Genomic DNA, 14,295 nt, shown 5'->3' with positions numbered 1-14,295 from the left:
TTAAATAGGTTCTCATTTAATTTTACTGATGTCAAAACTAAAAGCAATGAATATAAAGTGCCAATATAATGGCTAGAGTTTCATAAGTTTTATGGAAAAATCAGTGCCTGTCAAACAGGAGAGTCAAGATGAAGTAGGGAAAGCATGCTCTTTTGAAAACATCTTTGATAAGTTTCAAATATGCTTACTGTTGGAGTTTCCATCGTGGCTCAGTAGAAACGAATCTGACTATTATCCATGAGGATGCAGGTTCAATCTCTGGCCTCACTCAGTAGGTCAGGAATCTTGCACTGCCATGAGCTGTGGTATAGGTCACAAATGCAGCTCATATCTGGCATTGCTGTGGGATTTCACCCCTAGCCTGGGAACCTCCACATGCCATGGGTACGGTCCTAAAAAAAGACAAAAAACATATTTATATATATATATATATACTTACTGTTAAGGATAGTCATTTATGTTAAAATCGACTTTTTTGTGGTAAACATGACATAAAATTTATTATTTTCACTCTTTTAAAGTATACAATTTGGTGACATTTAGTATATTCTTAATGTTGTGTAGCCATCACTGCTACCTATTTCCGTAACAATTTCATCTTCCTAAGCTTAACTTTCATATTAATTAAACAATAACTCCTCATTCTTCCTTCTCCCAGACACTGTAACCATTATTCTACTTTGTGTCTCTAGGAATTTGCTTATTTCAGGTACCTCATATAAGTGGAATTATATTTGAATGGGTTTTTGAAATGTGACCCACAAAAAAGGAACAATTTTATTTTGCCTTTTTAGGGCCACACCCACAGTATATCGAGTTTCTCAGGCTAGGGGGTGAATCAGAGCTGGAGTTGACAGCCTACCTCACAGTCACAGCAATGCAGGATCTGAGCTGCATCTCCCACATATACCACAGCTCACAATAACACTGGATCTTTAACCCACTGAGCAAGGCCAGGGATCGAACCTGTGTCCTTATGGATACTAGTCAGATTTGTTTCCACTGAGCCATGACAGGAACTCCTAGAACCATTTTTGTAAAAATGAAGTGATATTAAAAAGTTACATATACATATATATTGTATAAAATGTTTTTATACATGTTTACATAATCAGATCAAATGCAAAAATGCAAGAAATGCATATACTGATTATTTATAATCCAGACATTGCACTTCATTTGTTAACAGAATGCAAAGAAATAAGATTTTTTGAGATGTCTTCAACATACATACCATTAATTAGTCAACAATGAATATTAATCAATGAATTGTATTGGCAATAATCAGTGTCATTAGATTTGGTTAAGATTATAAATTTTAATATTTCATTAATTAAGAACCATCCAAGGTAAATATTCACAGATCAGACTAAATCATGACAGTAGACACATTTATTTGTATATTTCTCTACAGTTTGCTTTCACATCCATAAGTTAATTTATTATTCACCATAGCACTGTGAGTGGGTATTCACAGTCTCAATATTAAGACAACACCTAATGAAGTCAGGTGATCTGGACAAGGTCTTCTAGCCTAGCATGACAGAACCACCAATCGAACTACAACCAAAGCTCTGGGTCCTGTGTCTTTCCCTTATACTTTTCAAGACTGAGATCACAGTCACTTTCTAGAGTAGCACTGTCCAATAGAAATATAACAGAAGTCACATATAAAGGTAAATTTCCTAGGAGTTACATCTAAAAAAGTGAAGAGAAACAGGTAAAATTAATTTTGCAATATATTTTATTTGACCAAATATTATCACTTCGATACAAAAAATTAAAGTGAGAGGTTCTGCACTATTTTGTTATAACAAGTCTTTGAAATCTATCATATATTTCATGCTTGAAGCACATTTCAATCCAGTCCAGTCACATTTCTAGTGCTCAGAAGGCAAGTGTTGCTAATGTCAACTGTATTGGACAGCACAGCTCCAGACACTTGCCTGTTACTCTAAGTAATTAATAATTCCATTAAAGAGTATTTATTGGAAGGTCTTCCATTTTCAGAATTGAGTTTGTTGGAATGAGCATTAGAGAATTGGAAGCAGTAGAGTGCAAATAAAAGAATGGAACTTCATTAGAATTAATGATGATGACTTGTATTTAAAATTATAAATTCATGCCCACAATGTATTTTGAATTTCCTCCTTGGTAAAATGTAGATAATAATGCCTATAAATCATTTTGCACAGTGCCTGCTAGATAGTCAACAGTCAAAAGAAAAGTAGCTGTTCTCTAACAAGGAGGTATGTGTGAATTTGGTTAGTGGTCTTCAAGCTTAGAAGCAATACAGCTCTAACACGTGGGTCAGGAAAGGATAACCAGTAACAGGAAGACTGAATCATTTCTAAGAGACAAGCAGACCATGGGATTGCAGTGGTAGGACTATCACAATGAGAACATTCTAAGCAATGAGAAAGCCAACGGTATCAAAAACAGCAAGAAATTCAAGGCTAGATCTTGCTGATGAACTATATCAGGCAACAAAGTAACACCCAAAGTCAAGGCAAGAAAATCAAATCAAAAGGCACATAGGTCTGGGGTAGGGAGTACTGTTGACCAAATGCTCTTAATAGGTAGGATCTCCCACAGCACCAAAAATAGCAGCATTGTTTTAGATTTTTAAAATATTACTCATTGTTTTAAACATAGCTAATTTATAACCTGTATCTATGGATTCTAGTATCTGACATGCCTAGGAGTGAAACACAGTTTCTTTTTTAGTAGTGTCTTGATCCAGGCCCACCTGAAGCTCTGGGTAGAGATCAGTCAGTTTTCCTTCTCAACCACTTCAACTACTTCCCTTCTTTGGCTCTTGCCCTGGAAGGCAGGCATCAGGCACTAGGGATGGTTACTATACCCCTGAATCTAGGAAATTATTCAAATTAGCCAATGTGCAGGAATTCTCAAAATCTAGCTAACCCCACTCCACCTGTCATACATCAGCTATTCCCTACAACTGTAGATTTCTCTTACCCTACCCCTGGGTACAATCCCCTGTGTGCCCCTGTCTGGAAGCTGTTTCTCACTTGGACCTGTGAGTAGCAGAGTTCTTCCTGCCCTTCATCTCAGCATCAGTGTGTTGTGTCCTGCCATTAAAAGAATGTCTAAATCTTATAAAACAGAGGTCCCAGTTCACTCTGTATTTTGTCTTCAGACACTTTTTTTTTTGTGGCCAATACTTTTCTTCTGCAATCCTCAATGGGGTTTCATCCATGGGAATATTACACAGTATATGTTGAGGTTCTACCCCTCTAGACATTTAACTTTATTATGCTCTTGGAGAGTACAAGCCTGGCACAATTTTTATGTAAATTTTTTGACTTAAGGGCTTTTCGACCAGAGAGATGATATAAATTCAAATGCCCAAACACACAAGGCCCCATGGTGGCCTCAGTCAGGTTCTTTTAACTGCTCTAGTTTTCAGTTATTTCTTTCCTTTTGGCCCCTGAGATGTTAAAACAAAAAACAAAAAACTTTCTTGCAAGCTTAGCTAATCATTTAAAACACCCATCTATCCTATTTTATCAAGCATTTCTATGTGTTTCAAAGCAAGGAAGAGGGGTATCTAATCAACCACATTTTCAGAAATGGTTACCCATTATTTTTAAAATTCTAAGCATCAAATGAAGTGACAATGAAAAAATTAATTATTTTTAAGTTCAATTCATAAAATCTAGAAGAAAATCAGGTACTTTTTAACATGTATTTTGAAAAGTTTTAAAGGGTGGGTAAGTCGAGGTTATGTGGATTAGATGAGTTATTATAAATAAAACTTAAAACAGATCCTGGCACAGAACAAATATTAAAGATTAAGTAGTCTCATTACTAATACTAATTATTATTACTTAAATTTATGGAAATCATCTAAAAAAATAATGCCTTTTTTTCAATGTGGCTGGAAATGATACATCCCAACCTTACTATTGATATAGTCTAAAATGTATAAATATTTGCTTAAAAATGAACAAACACATCATGCTTTTAATTCAAAGTTATCACATCCTAACGTTAAATGACATCAATCAAACACTACTTGATTAACATATTTCAGACAACTCACTCAATATAATAAAAGATTAAACAGTAATTTAAGGTATTTAGTATCAGGAGAGTTATCATTAGAAATTACTCATAGGAGGGGTTTTTTCTCTAGGTTCTGAACTCCAAATCAAGATTAGCTAGCCAAAATGACTAAACTCAGTTTCACTGTATTGATAAGCTTTAATCTCTTTGATTTCAAAACTTTGAATTAACCTAAATGATCTTTGAGTTGCACAGTATGACAGACATCTACATACAAAATAGCTAAGATTGCAATACGCTTCATTTTATCCAAAATAATACATGTGGGCAGAGCCTCCTTGCCTGTCCGTTTGCACCTCTCATAAGCATCCTATCCTAATAAATCTATTTCTTGCCTAAAAAAATTTATAATATATGTGATGGCATATTACTACAAACACAAAGTAAAGTCTGGAAAGATATGTGCCTATTATCAATTTCATTGATTCTTAAGTCTCAGTCTGTAAAGCATGCTAAGGTCTATGAAATATTTCAACAAAAATAGATTTTTTAAAAAGGGAGATAAAAGATACCATTTTTTAAAGAAACAGAAAAAACAGTAAAAGTAATCATGACACCCCTAGGCTAGAGCACAAATACACCATCTAATTACATCAGTGGCAGAAGAATTAAAGATCTTATATAGCAAAACGTGTTTCAGTTGAACTTAAAAGATAAATCTTCCATAGTGATCAGCAGAGTTAATAAGAAAAGTACAATGCCCTGCTAGTAATTATCCGGTGTAGTAAATCATAAACTGAAGATCAGGAAGTTAAATCTTATTCCTAAATTTGTCACCATGATGTTTTGTGACCTTGATAAAGCCACTTAACCTTTCTTTGCCTCAGCTTCCTCATCCATAAAAGCAGGAGGAAGATGTACCTTTTGAGAATATAAATTCAGCCTATGGTTGATTAGAAAGTAATTTAAATATATTGCTACATTAATTCTGTTAAAAATGTTATACTAAGTACAAAAATGCTACTAAAACCATCACGTCTTTGTAGCAATCACTTCACTTTCTTTGCTTTTTTCAAGTCGGTTTTCCTTTCTTCACTTTCTCACTATTCTTGCTGACACTTATATTTTTTTAGAAATATTTCCTGATACGACATTTTCAAAATCTATTTTCTTACCATTACTTTAATCTATAATCTAGCCCTAGAAATTAAGTAGCTTTAAACTGGTCTAACATTCAAAATTTTATGATAGAAATATGGTTTTTATTTTGTTTTGAATTTTTCCTTTTAAAACTAAAGAAAGATGTTTTGGCCAGAAGGAAAATAATTATTTACAGATAAAAGTGAATGTTGCATAACTTAATAATTTTGGAAAAGATTTATATAATGTGCATTTTTCTTAGACTAACAAATCCAAAAACAATTACCAAAACTAATAATGTCTGTGTTATTGTCTAAAAAATTCCCATGGTATGAAGAGCAAAACTCATATAATTCATTTTGGAATTACTCTCTTATGGACTACCTCTGGAAATGTTTCCCCTATACCAACATACCCACAAATAATATGGCAGAGAGTTAAGGCTAAAAGATACGGTATGAATGTGAGTTAGACTTTAGTATAAGGGGTCCTAGGATATGGCAATGTATAGCAATACAAACTTGAATATTTAAACATTTTTATTTAGAAATATTGAAGTACAGAAAATTATTATATGATCCACAACATAATTTTATGAATATCAAACCACATTTCATAATCTCTAAGAAATTATGTTTAGAAGTAGTGAACATTTGCTGTTTTATATTTCCTAAAATATTTTTTACCTTCTCTCAGAATCTCAAATTTCTTTTAATTATTACTATTATTAAATTATAGTTGACTTACAATGTTTTGTCAAGTTCTGTTGTGCAACAAAGTGACCCAATCACACACATTTCTCTGTGCTGTACAGTAGGACCCCATTGCCCATCCATTCCAGTTATAACAGTTTGCATCCCCCAAAACACCAAAATGCCCATCCCTCCCACTCCCTCCTCTTCCCCCGACAACCCCCAGTCTGTTCTTCTTGGCCATGCTCTCTTTATGTTTTTTGTTTGTTTGTTTGCTATTTTTAGATAGGATCATCTGCTCCATATTTTAGATTCTACAAATAACTGATGTCATACGGTATTTGTCTTTCTATTTCTTACTTCACTTAGTATGAGAGTCTCTAGCTCCATCCATGTTGCTGCAAATGGCATTAGTTTGTCGAATTTCTTTTAGATTACTACTCTCTGCTCCCATCAGTCCATTTAGCTAGGGTAGGCCCATGATCCGAACCAGACTAAACAATAATTAGCAAATTTGAAAATATATGTACTTTGAATAGACAGATTCAATCCTAGGTAAATATCTTCCATAAATGCCTACTTATATGAACAACGAATAATGTACGTTTGTGTGTGTATGTGCTTACAAGATAGCTAATGGCAATATTGTGTACATGAGCAAAAAAAATCAAAACAATCCCAATTATCTGTTAAAAAAAATCATGTGAAACATTCTTATAACACAATATACTACAGGATAAAAGTAATAAACCAACTGTGGGTAAAAGGAATAACAAATGAATTTTTATTACAAACATTGGAGTTGAAAAAACCAGACACAATAGAATAAACAATGTATGGCTCCAGATTTATAAGTTTCAAAAACAGGAAAAACGCTAGTTATATTGCTTAGGCATGCACTATCAGCTAATATAACTTTTAGAAAAAAGTTAAAACAAATAATATAAAAGTCATAATGCTATTAACATAATCAGTAGTGAAGAAGGAGTTTATATGCAGAAGGGTATTCAGAGAATGTCTGTGATGCCTATAATGTTCTGTTTCTTCACATAGGTAGGTTCATTTGATGTACTCTAAGTAGCTTCATATTTATATTTTATGTACTTTGTAAATTTGATTATTAAATTAAAAGAAACAAGTAAAAAAATATGGGCTGGATTATGGATTTCTTAGTAGTATGAAAAAACTGTACCTAAAGAGAGGTGAATAATACATTTATTTAAAAAAAAAGAAAAGTGAACAAGAATACTATACAGCTTTATATAGGACTTTTTGCACAGAACACTTTATTTATTTATTTATTTATTTTGTCTTTTTTGCTATTTCTTGGGCCGCTCCCGCGGCATATGGAGGTTCCCATGCTAGGGGTCGAATCGGAGCTGTAGCCACTGGCCTACGCCAGAGCCACAGCAACACAGGATCCGAGCCGCGTCTGGAACCTACACCACAGCTCACGGCAACGCCGGATCGTTAACCCACTGAGCAAGAGCAGGGACCAAACGCACAACCTCATGGTTCCTAGTCGGATTCGTTAACCACTGCGCCATGACGGGAACTCCCCACAGAACACTTTAAACAATGATTTTAATCGAAACAGCAATATCATCCTATAAAAACCTATTGACACTTTTCCAGAAAGAGAAGCTGATGTGGTAGAAAACAGAATCAAGAATAGAAATGAACTTGACAAGCTGAAAGACATATTTTAAAAAAAAGTGAATATTACAGTAAAAAAAATGAACATAAGGCAATGTTAATAGAAAAATTCAGTCCCATATTCGTATCTAAAAGTTTAACCATAGGTATGCAACTGACTTACCAATTAATATATGGAAGATGGTGTTATTTAGCTTAAAGTTCAACTTTATATTTTATATATCAACAATATAATTCAGGAAATAAAAAGGCTGATGAAATGCACAGTAGTTTTAACAAAAGTGGAATATGGGATCTAGATGGAGTTATTCCTCCACTATTTTTTCTACATTTGGGGTGAAAAGGTTATCATTTTGCTCAGTTATAAACACAGTTTAAAAGCAATTGCTTTAAAGTGAAATATGTCTATGATACTGAACTAATTCATTCAGGAGTATACTTCTGTTGTGTGACTGCTATGGTTCAGACATGCTAGATTCTCAATGGGTTTGAGGACCCCAAAACAGAAATGACATTGCTACTTTTGTTTTCAGCTTCCACATATAAATAGCTTAGATGTCATCATTCCCATTGCTACAACAAGAAAAAGCTGAAAAAACTGAAAACCGAAAGCTTTTCTTAGATCTCTAAGAAAAGTGATATTTCAGGGAAAATTGCCACTCTAAATTTTGGAAACACGGGTGAATTCAGAGGGTCACAGCTGAGATCTGCTTATGTGAAGAGGTCACTGGAGCCAGAAACTCCAACAGCAATTGTCATAACCAGGCTGACATGACACATATATTGAAGTTATTATACTGGGGATTTATAATAACCATGCTCAATATTTTAAGTGCACGAATGGAAAAAAAAACAACATGCAAAAATGGATGGATAATTTAAGAATATAATTGGAAATTCTTAGCTGGAATCAAAAGGAAATTCTAGGAATTAAAGCACTGTAACAGAAATGAAGGCTATCTTTGATGGGCTCATCAGTATACTGAACAAAGTCAAGGAAAGACTTAATTACCATTGAATATAGGTCAACAGAAATTGCATAAACCAAAATGCAAAGAGGGGAAAAAAAGAATGACAGAAATGGAACAGAACATCCAAGAACTATGGGATAATTTCAAAAGGCAGAAGAAAAAAGAAAAAAAAGAGAAGGGATCAAAACAAATGTTTGAAGTAATAATGGCCATGGAATTTCCACAAATAATGACAGACACCAAATAAGACAGCCATGAAGCTGTGAAAACACCAAGCAGGAAAAATAACAAACTCTCTACATCTAGATATATTCAAAATGCAGAAAAACACAAAGAGAGAATCCTGAAAAACAAAGGAAAATGCCATATCTATAGAGGAAGAAGGGTTAAGAATTAGAGTGAACCTTCTGTCAAAAGAATATTCAAGAAAGAAGAGCATGTAAGGATAACTTGATCCCCTTGCTGTACAGTGGGAAAATAAAATAAAATAAAATAAAATAAAATAAAAAAGAAAGAAGAGCATGAAGTGGAATATTTAAAGTGATGAAAAATAAAAGCAGTCTCAGACAAACAAAAAGAGGGAATTTATCACCACCAGACCTTCACTGCAAAAAATGTTAACATATATTATTTAGGTAGAAAGAAAAAGTATGGGTCAGAAACTTAGACCAACATAAAGAATATAAGAATGTCAGAGAAGGAATAAATGAGTATAAAATGAAATCTCTTATTTATCTTACTATAAATTGATCTAAAGGACAACCATTTTTCTAAAGTAATAAGAATTTATTGGGTGATTATAACACAGAGATAAATGAAATAAATGACAGCAGTGCAACAAGGGATGAGAGGGAAGAACTGAGAATGCTTTGCAGTAAGGTACCCACACTATACACAGAATAGAATAGTGTTTTATGAAGGTGGTCTGAGATTAGTTTTAAAAAAGTGTTTAGGAGTTCCCATCGTGGTGCAGTGGTTAACGAATCTGACTAGGAACCATGATGTTGCGGGTTCGATCCCTGCCCTTGATCAGTGGGTTAAGGATCCAGCGTTGCCGTGAGCTGTGGTGCAGGTCATAGACGTGGCTCAGACCCCGCGTTGCTGTGGCTCTGGCGTAGGCCAATGGCTACAGCTCCGATTAGACCCCTAGCCTGGGAACCTCCATATGCCGTGGGAGTGGCCCAAAGAAATAGCAAAAAGACCAGAATAAATAAATTTTAAAAAAAAGTGTTTAAACACCCAGGGCAGTAACTAAAATTTTTAAAAGAGGTAAGACTGATAATAAGAAAGAAGAGACAAAGTGGAATCATATAAAATGTTTAATTAAAACCAGGGAAAGCAGAAGAGGGGAAAACAAAGAAAAGTTCAATGAACTGAAAACACTGACAAACATTAATCCAACAATTTCAACAATCACTTTAACTATAACTAGTCTAGCTACATCAGTTAAAACATTGAGAAAGTCAAAGTGTATTAAAAAATTAAGATCCAATCATGTCACCTACAAGAAACACAGTTTAAAAATAAAGAACTAGTAGTTCCCATTGTGGCCCAGTGTGTTAAGAATCTGACATAGTCTTTGTAAGGATGCAGTTTTGATCCCTGGCCTCATTCATTGGGTTAAGGATTAATTGTTGCTATGGCTGTGGAGTAGGTCTGCAGCTGCAGTTAGGATTCAACCTCTAGCCTGGGAATGTCCATATGCTGCAGGTGCAACTGTAAAAAATAAAAATAAAATAAAATAAAGAACTAGATAGGTTAAAAATGATGATATGAAGAAATATATACCATGCTAACACTAATCAAAAGAAAGCTAGGTATATTTCAGACAAGGCTGAATGTAGAACAAGGAACATATGATAAAGAAGGACATCACACAATAACAAAGATCAATTCTCCAAGAATACATAATAATCTTAAATTCGTATGTACCAAACAATGGACCATCAAAATCGTGAGGCAAATCTTAGAGAACTGAAAGGATAAACAAACAAATCATTACTATTTTTGGAGATTTCAACAGTCTACTTTCAGTAATTGAAATATAAAGAAAGCAAAGAAAGCAGAAATTCAGTAAAAACAGTTGATTTGAACAGCACTGTGAGTAAACTTTAATTGACATTTGTATTTTTTCTTGTGAATATAGTTATTGCTTCTTTTTATTATTTTTTAATAGTTATTTCCCCAATACAATTTTTTTTCTACTGTACAGCATGGTGACCCAGTTACACATACATGTACACATTCTATTTTCACACATTATCCTGCTCCATTATAAGTGACTAGACATAGTTCCCAGTGTTACACAGCAGGATCTCATTGCTAATCCACTCCAAAGGCAATAGTCTGCATCTATTAACCTCAAGCTCCCAATCCACCCCACTCTCTTCCCCTCCCCCTTGGCAACCACAAGTCTTTTAGAATTCTCCATCCAAAAACAGCAAAATATACACTCTTCTCAAGCTCTCATGGGACATTCACCATGAAAGATCACATTTTGGATCATAAAATGCACTTCAGCAAATTTTAAAAAAATAGAAATCACACAAAGTATGTGCTTAGATCACTCTGAAAATAAACTAGAGATCAGTAAGAGGAAAAAAAACTAGGGAAATCACCAAATGTCTAGAAACTACACATTTCTAAATAACACATGGGTCAAAGAAGATTTCTCAAGATAAATTTTAAAATATTTTGAAATAAATGAAAATATAACATCACAATTTGTGGAATGCAGCAAAAGGAATGTTTTAGAAGAAACTTATAGAATTAATTCTATATTGTAGAAAAATAAGACCCTAAACTTGGGCTCTATGAAAGTCATTGTTAAGGAAATCAAAAGAAAAGCTATGGACTGGGAGAAAATATTTGCAAAATATACATTTGATAAAGGAGTTGTATCAAAAGTACACAGAGAATTATTAAAACTGAGCAATGAGGAGTTCCCGTTGTGGCTCAGTGGTAAACGATCCCAACTAGGAACTATGAGGTTGTGGGTTCGATCCCTGGCTTTGCTCAGTGGGTTAAGGATACAGCGCTGCCGTGAGCTGTAGTGTAGGTTGCAGATGCAGCTTGGATCCTGCGTTGCTGTGGCTCTGGTGTAGGCCTGCAGCTACAGCTCTGATTAGAACCCCAGCCTGGGAACCTCCATATGCCGCAGGAGTGGCCCTAGAAATAGCAAAAACACACACACACACAAAAACCAAAAACAAATAACTGAGCAATGAAAAAGCAAAAATTCAGATTAAAAGGGGGCTAAATATCTGAATAGACATTAGATCTAAGATGTAAAAAATGCAAAGAAGCATATAAATATATGGTCAAAGTAATTTATAATTAGGTAACTGCCAATTTAAAAAAACAGTGAGACACCACTACAGACCTATCGGGATGGTAATATCCAAACAATAATATTGGTTGAAGAATGCAGAACACTCGAATTCTTCATTTATTTTTGATGGAAATGCAAAGTGGTACAGCTACTTTAGAAGACAGTTTGGCAGCTTCTCACAAAGCAAAATATAATATTACCATATACTCTAGTAATTATATTCCTAAGTATTTTTTGAGTAATTTGAAAATGTATGTCAATGGGAAAACATGCACAATAATGTATATAGTATCTTTATTCATAATCCTCCAAAACTGGAACCACCTGAGATGCATCATTCAAAAGATGAATGGACAAACTGTTGCATAACCAAACAATGGAATATTATTCAGTGACTTAAAGAAAAGAGCTACCATGAGTGAATGTTGAAGACATTATGGTAAATGAAATAAACAATATACAAGAACACAAATGTTGTAAAATTCCCCAATTTGAGGTACCTAGAATTGTCAAATTTATATTTAGAGAAATTATAGGGGTTGTTGGCAGAGTTGGGTGGCAGGAAGGAATAGGGAGTTACTGTTTAATGGGTTTCAGTTTCAGTTTGGAAAGATGAAAAAGTTTTAGAGGTGGATGGTAGTAATCATTGTACACAATGTAAATGCACTTAATGCCAGTGAAAATGTACACTTGAAATGGTTAAAACAATAATTATTTTTAGTTATATTTTACAACAAAAACAAAAAAGATTCTTTGAAGCCTAACATCTAGAAATCTTATTAAGTGCCTGCTCTCAGGACCCAGAAACTGGGATTATAATCCACTCCAATCGCTAACCTTTGTTTTTCTTGTGTTTCCATAGAAATCTCTCAATAAATCCCTGATTACTTGTACTATATAGGCTTAACTTGCAGAGCTCACCTGCAACACTGCCTCCTGAAATAAGATACAACTCTTTAACTGAACCAACCTATTATCAGCACTAAGAATGGGTCATTGAGATATGAAGCGATATACCAGTTCAGCTTCTAGATTGTAAAATTTATTGCAGAAATGTCAAAGGTGGGAATGACAGGTAACAGAATATGCCACCCCCAAATATGCCTCTTTAGTACAAATGTTATTTTGTACTGGTTATTTTGAGAAACTTCAGACATAGGAGAAGCTCTGAAAACAAAGTCAGAGTTACTCTTTTGTAAGGAAAATTTATACTTATTAAAAAAATCTCCATTTATGCCAGGGTGTTTTCCTCTCTGAACCAGGAAGAGAAGAATGATTATATCTCCAAAAGTCTTAAGAATGGAAGAGGTATTTATATTTGGACTTAACCTTGTTTACTCTGCTTTTCCTGGTAACCTCTGATAACTGACTCTCCTTCCCCAGTTCCAAACACAAAAACTTTGTTTTTTCTTTAGCTTAAGATGATATACAAGGTGGTGGCTTGGGCCATCTTGGGCAGGTACTAATTTTCCCTGGGTATCTTCCATGTATTTATGATATACATATGTTAATCAACTTCTGTTTATTTTTTTCTTGTTAATCTTTCTTTCATTACAGGGGGTCTCAGCCAAGAACTACAAAGGGCAGAAAATTATTTCCCATCCCCTACAAATTGTAATGTATGAAAAAATTTAAAGACATCATATAGGAGGATGGAAGACCCCAGGACAGATTCAGAATGTGATAAAACAACCTCACTGAAGGCGATGGAAGAAAAAGATGCTGACCTAAGTAACTGCGGAAATGAGTGCCATCAGTAAGACTAAAAGCACAATAAGCTGTATATAAGCACTGAACTCTAGTCAAAAAAGTTGTTTCTCATATGAGTACAGATCAACAATTCTCATCTCATTATACATTTATATCAGAAGTAACAAGTAAATAAATGGAAGATGGTAGCAACCAGGTTTCTCTCTATTGGACTCAGAAGTTATAGATAAGCAAGGGGAATAGGCTCAAGTGATCCCTATGGTAATGGACTTGAGTTAGAGATGTAAGTATGAATTCACGTTTAGTTCAGTATAAATACAGGTAGGTTGCCTATATAAATATTTCTAGATATGTGTATGTACCTGGTTAATATACATATATTTTATTGCTCTGCCAACTGAGAGGTCTTAGAAGGAACTATACTCCATTAGAAATGAATGCTCCCAATGCCCAGATCTTAGTTTCTAGTACCATTCTCCAATAAAAGGGAAAAAAAAGGGCTCTTTGGAAGAAATAGCTGATTCTAGGACTGGGGCAGGAAATATATAAGATGATCCTAGAGAACCTTGTAAGGTCTGAAAATAAAGAAACACACATACACAATGATGTGAGTATGTCCAAAAAGAAGTCAACTAAAAGAGCTCCAAAGGACCAAAGTTGTAACAATTTGAGCAATGTAATAAGTAAAGTGATGTTGAATATAAACTGAAGCATAAAAGAGATATCCATGAGTCCATACTGATACAGATAAATGACTAAATAAGTA

At 34.1% G+C, this 14,295-nt stretch overlaps 1 protein-coding gene across 2 annotated transcripts in view; it reads right to left on the bottom strand.

The window, feature by feature from the left end:
• Positions 1-14,295, bottom strand: part of IL1RAPL1 (interleukin 1 receptor accessory protein like 1) — a 1,404,779-nt gene that overhangs the window by 555,419 nt on the left and 835,065 nt on the right. The gene's annotated exons all lie outside the window — the stretch shown is intronic.

Source organism: Sus scrofa, chromosome X (genome assembly GCF_054392235.1).
Source record: "Sus scrofa isolate SSC_HxYL_T2T_F1_AM1 chromosome X, Sscrofa_HxYL_maternal_Yorkshire_Landrace_v2.0, whole genome shotgun sequence".
Lineage (NCBI taxonomy): Eukaryota > Metazoa > Chordata > Mammalia > Artiodactyla > Suidae > Sus > Sus scrofa.
The sequence above is the reverse complement of the archived record's forward strand: the minus strand, read 5'-3'. Positions and strand labels throughout refer to the sequence as shown.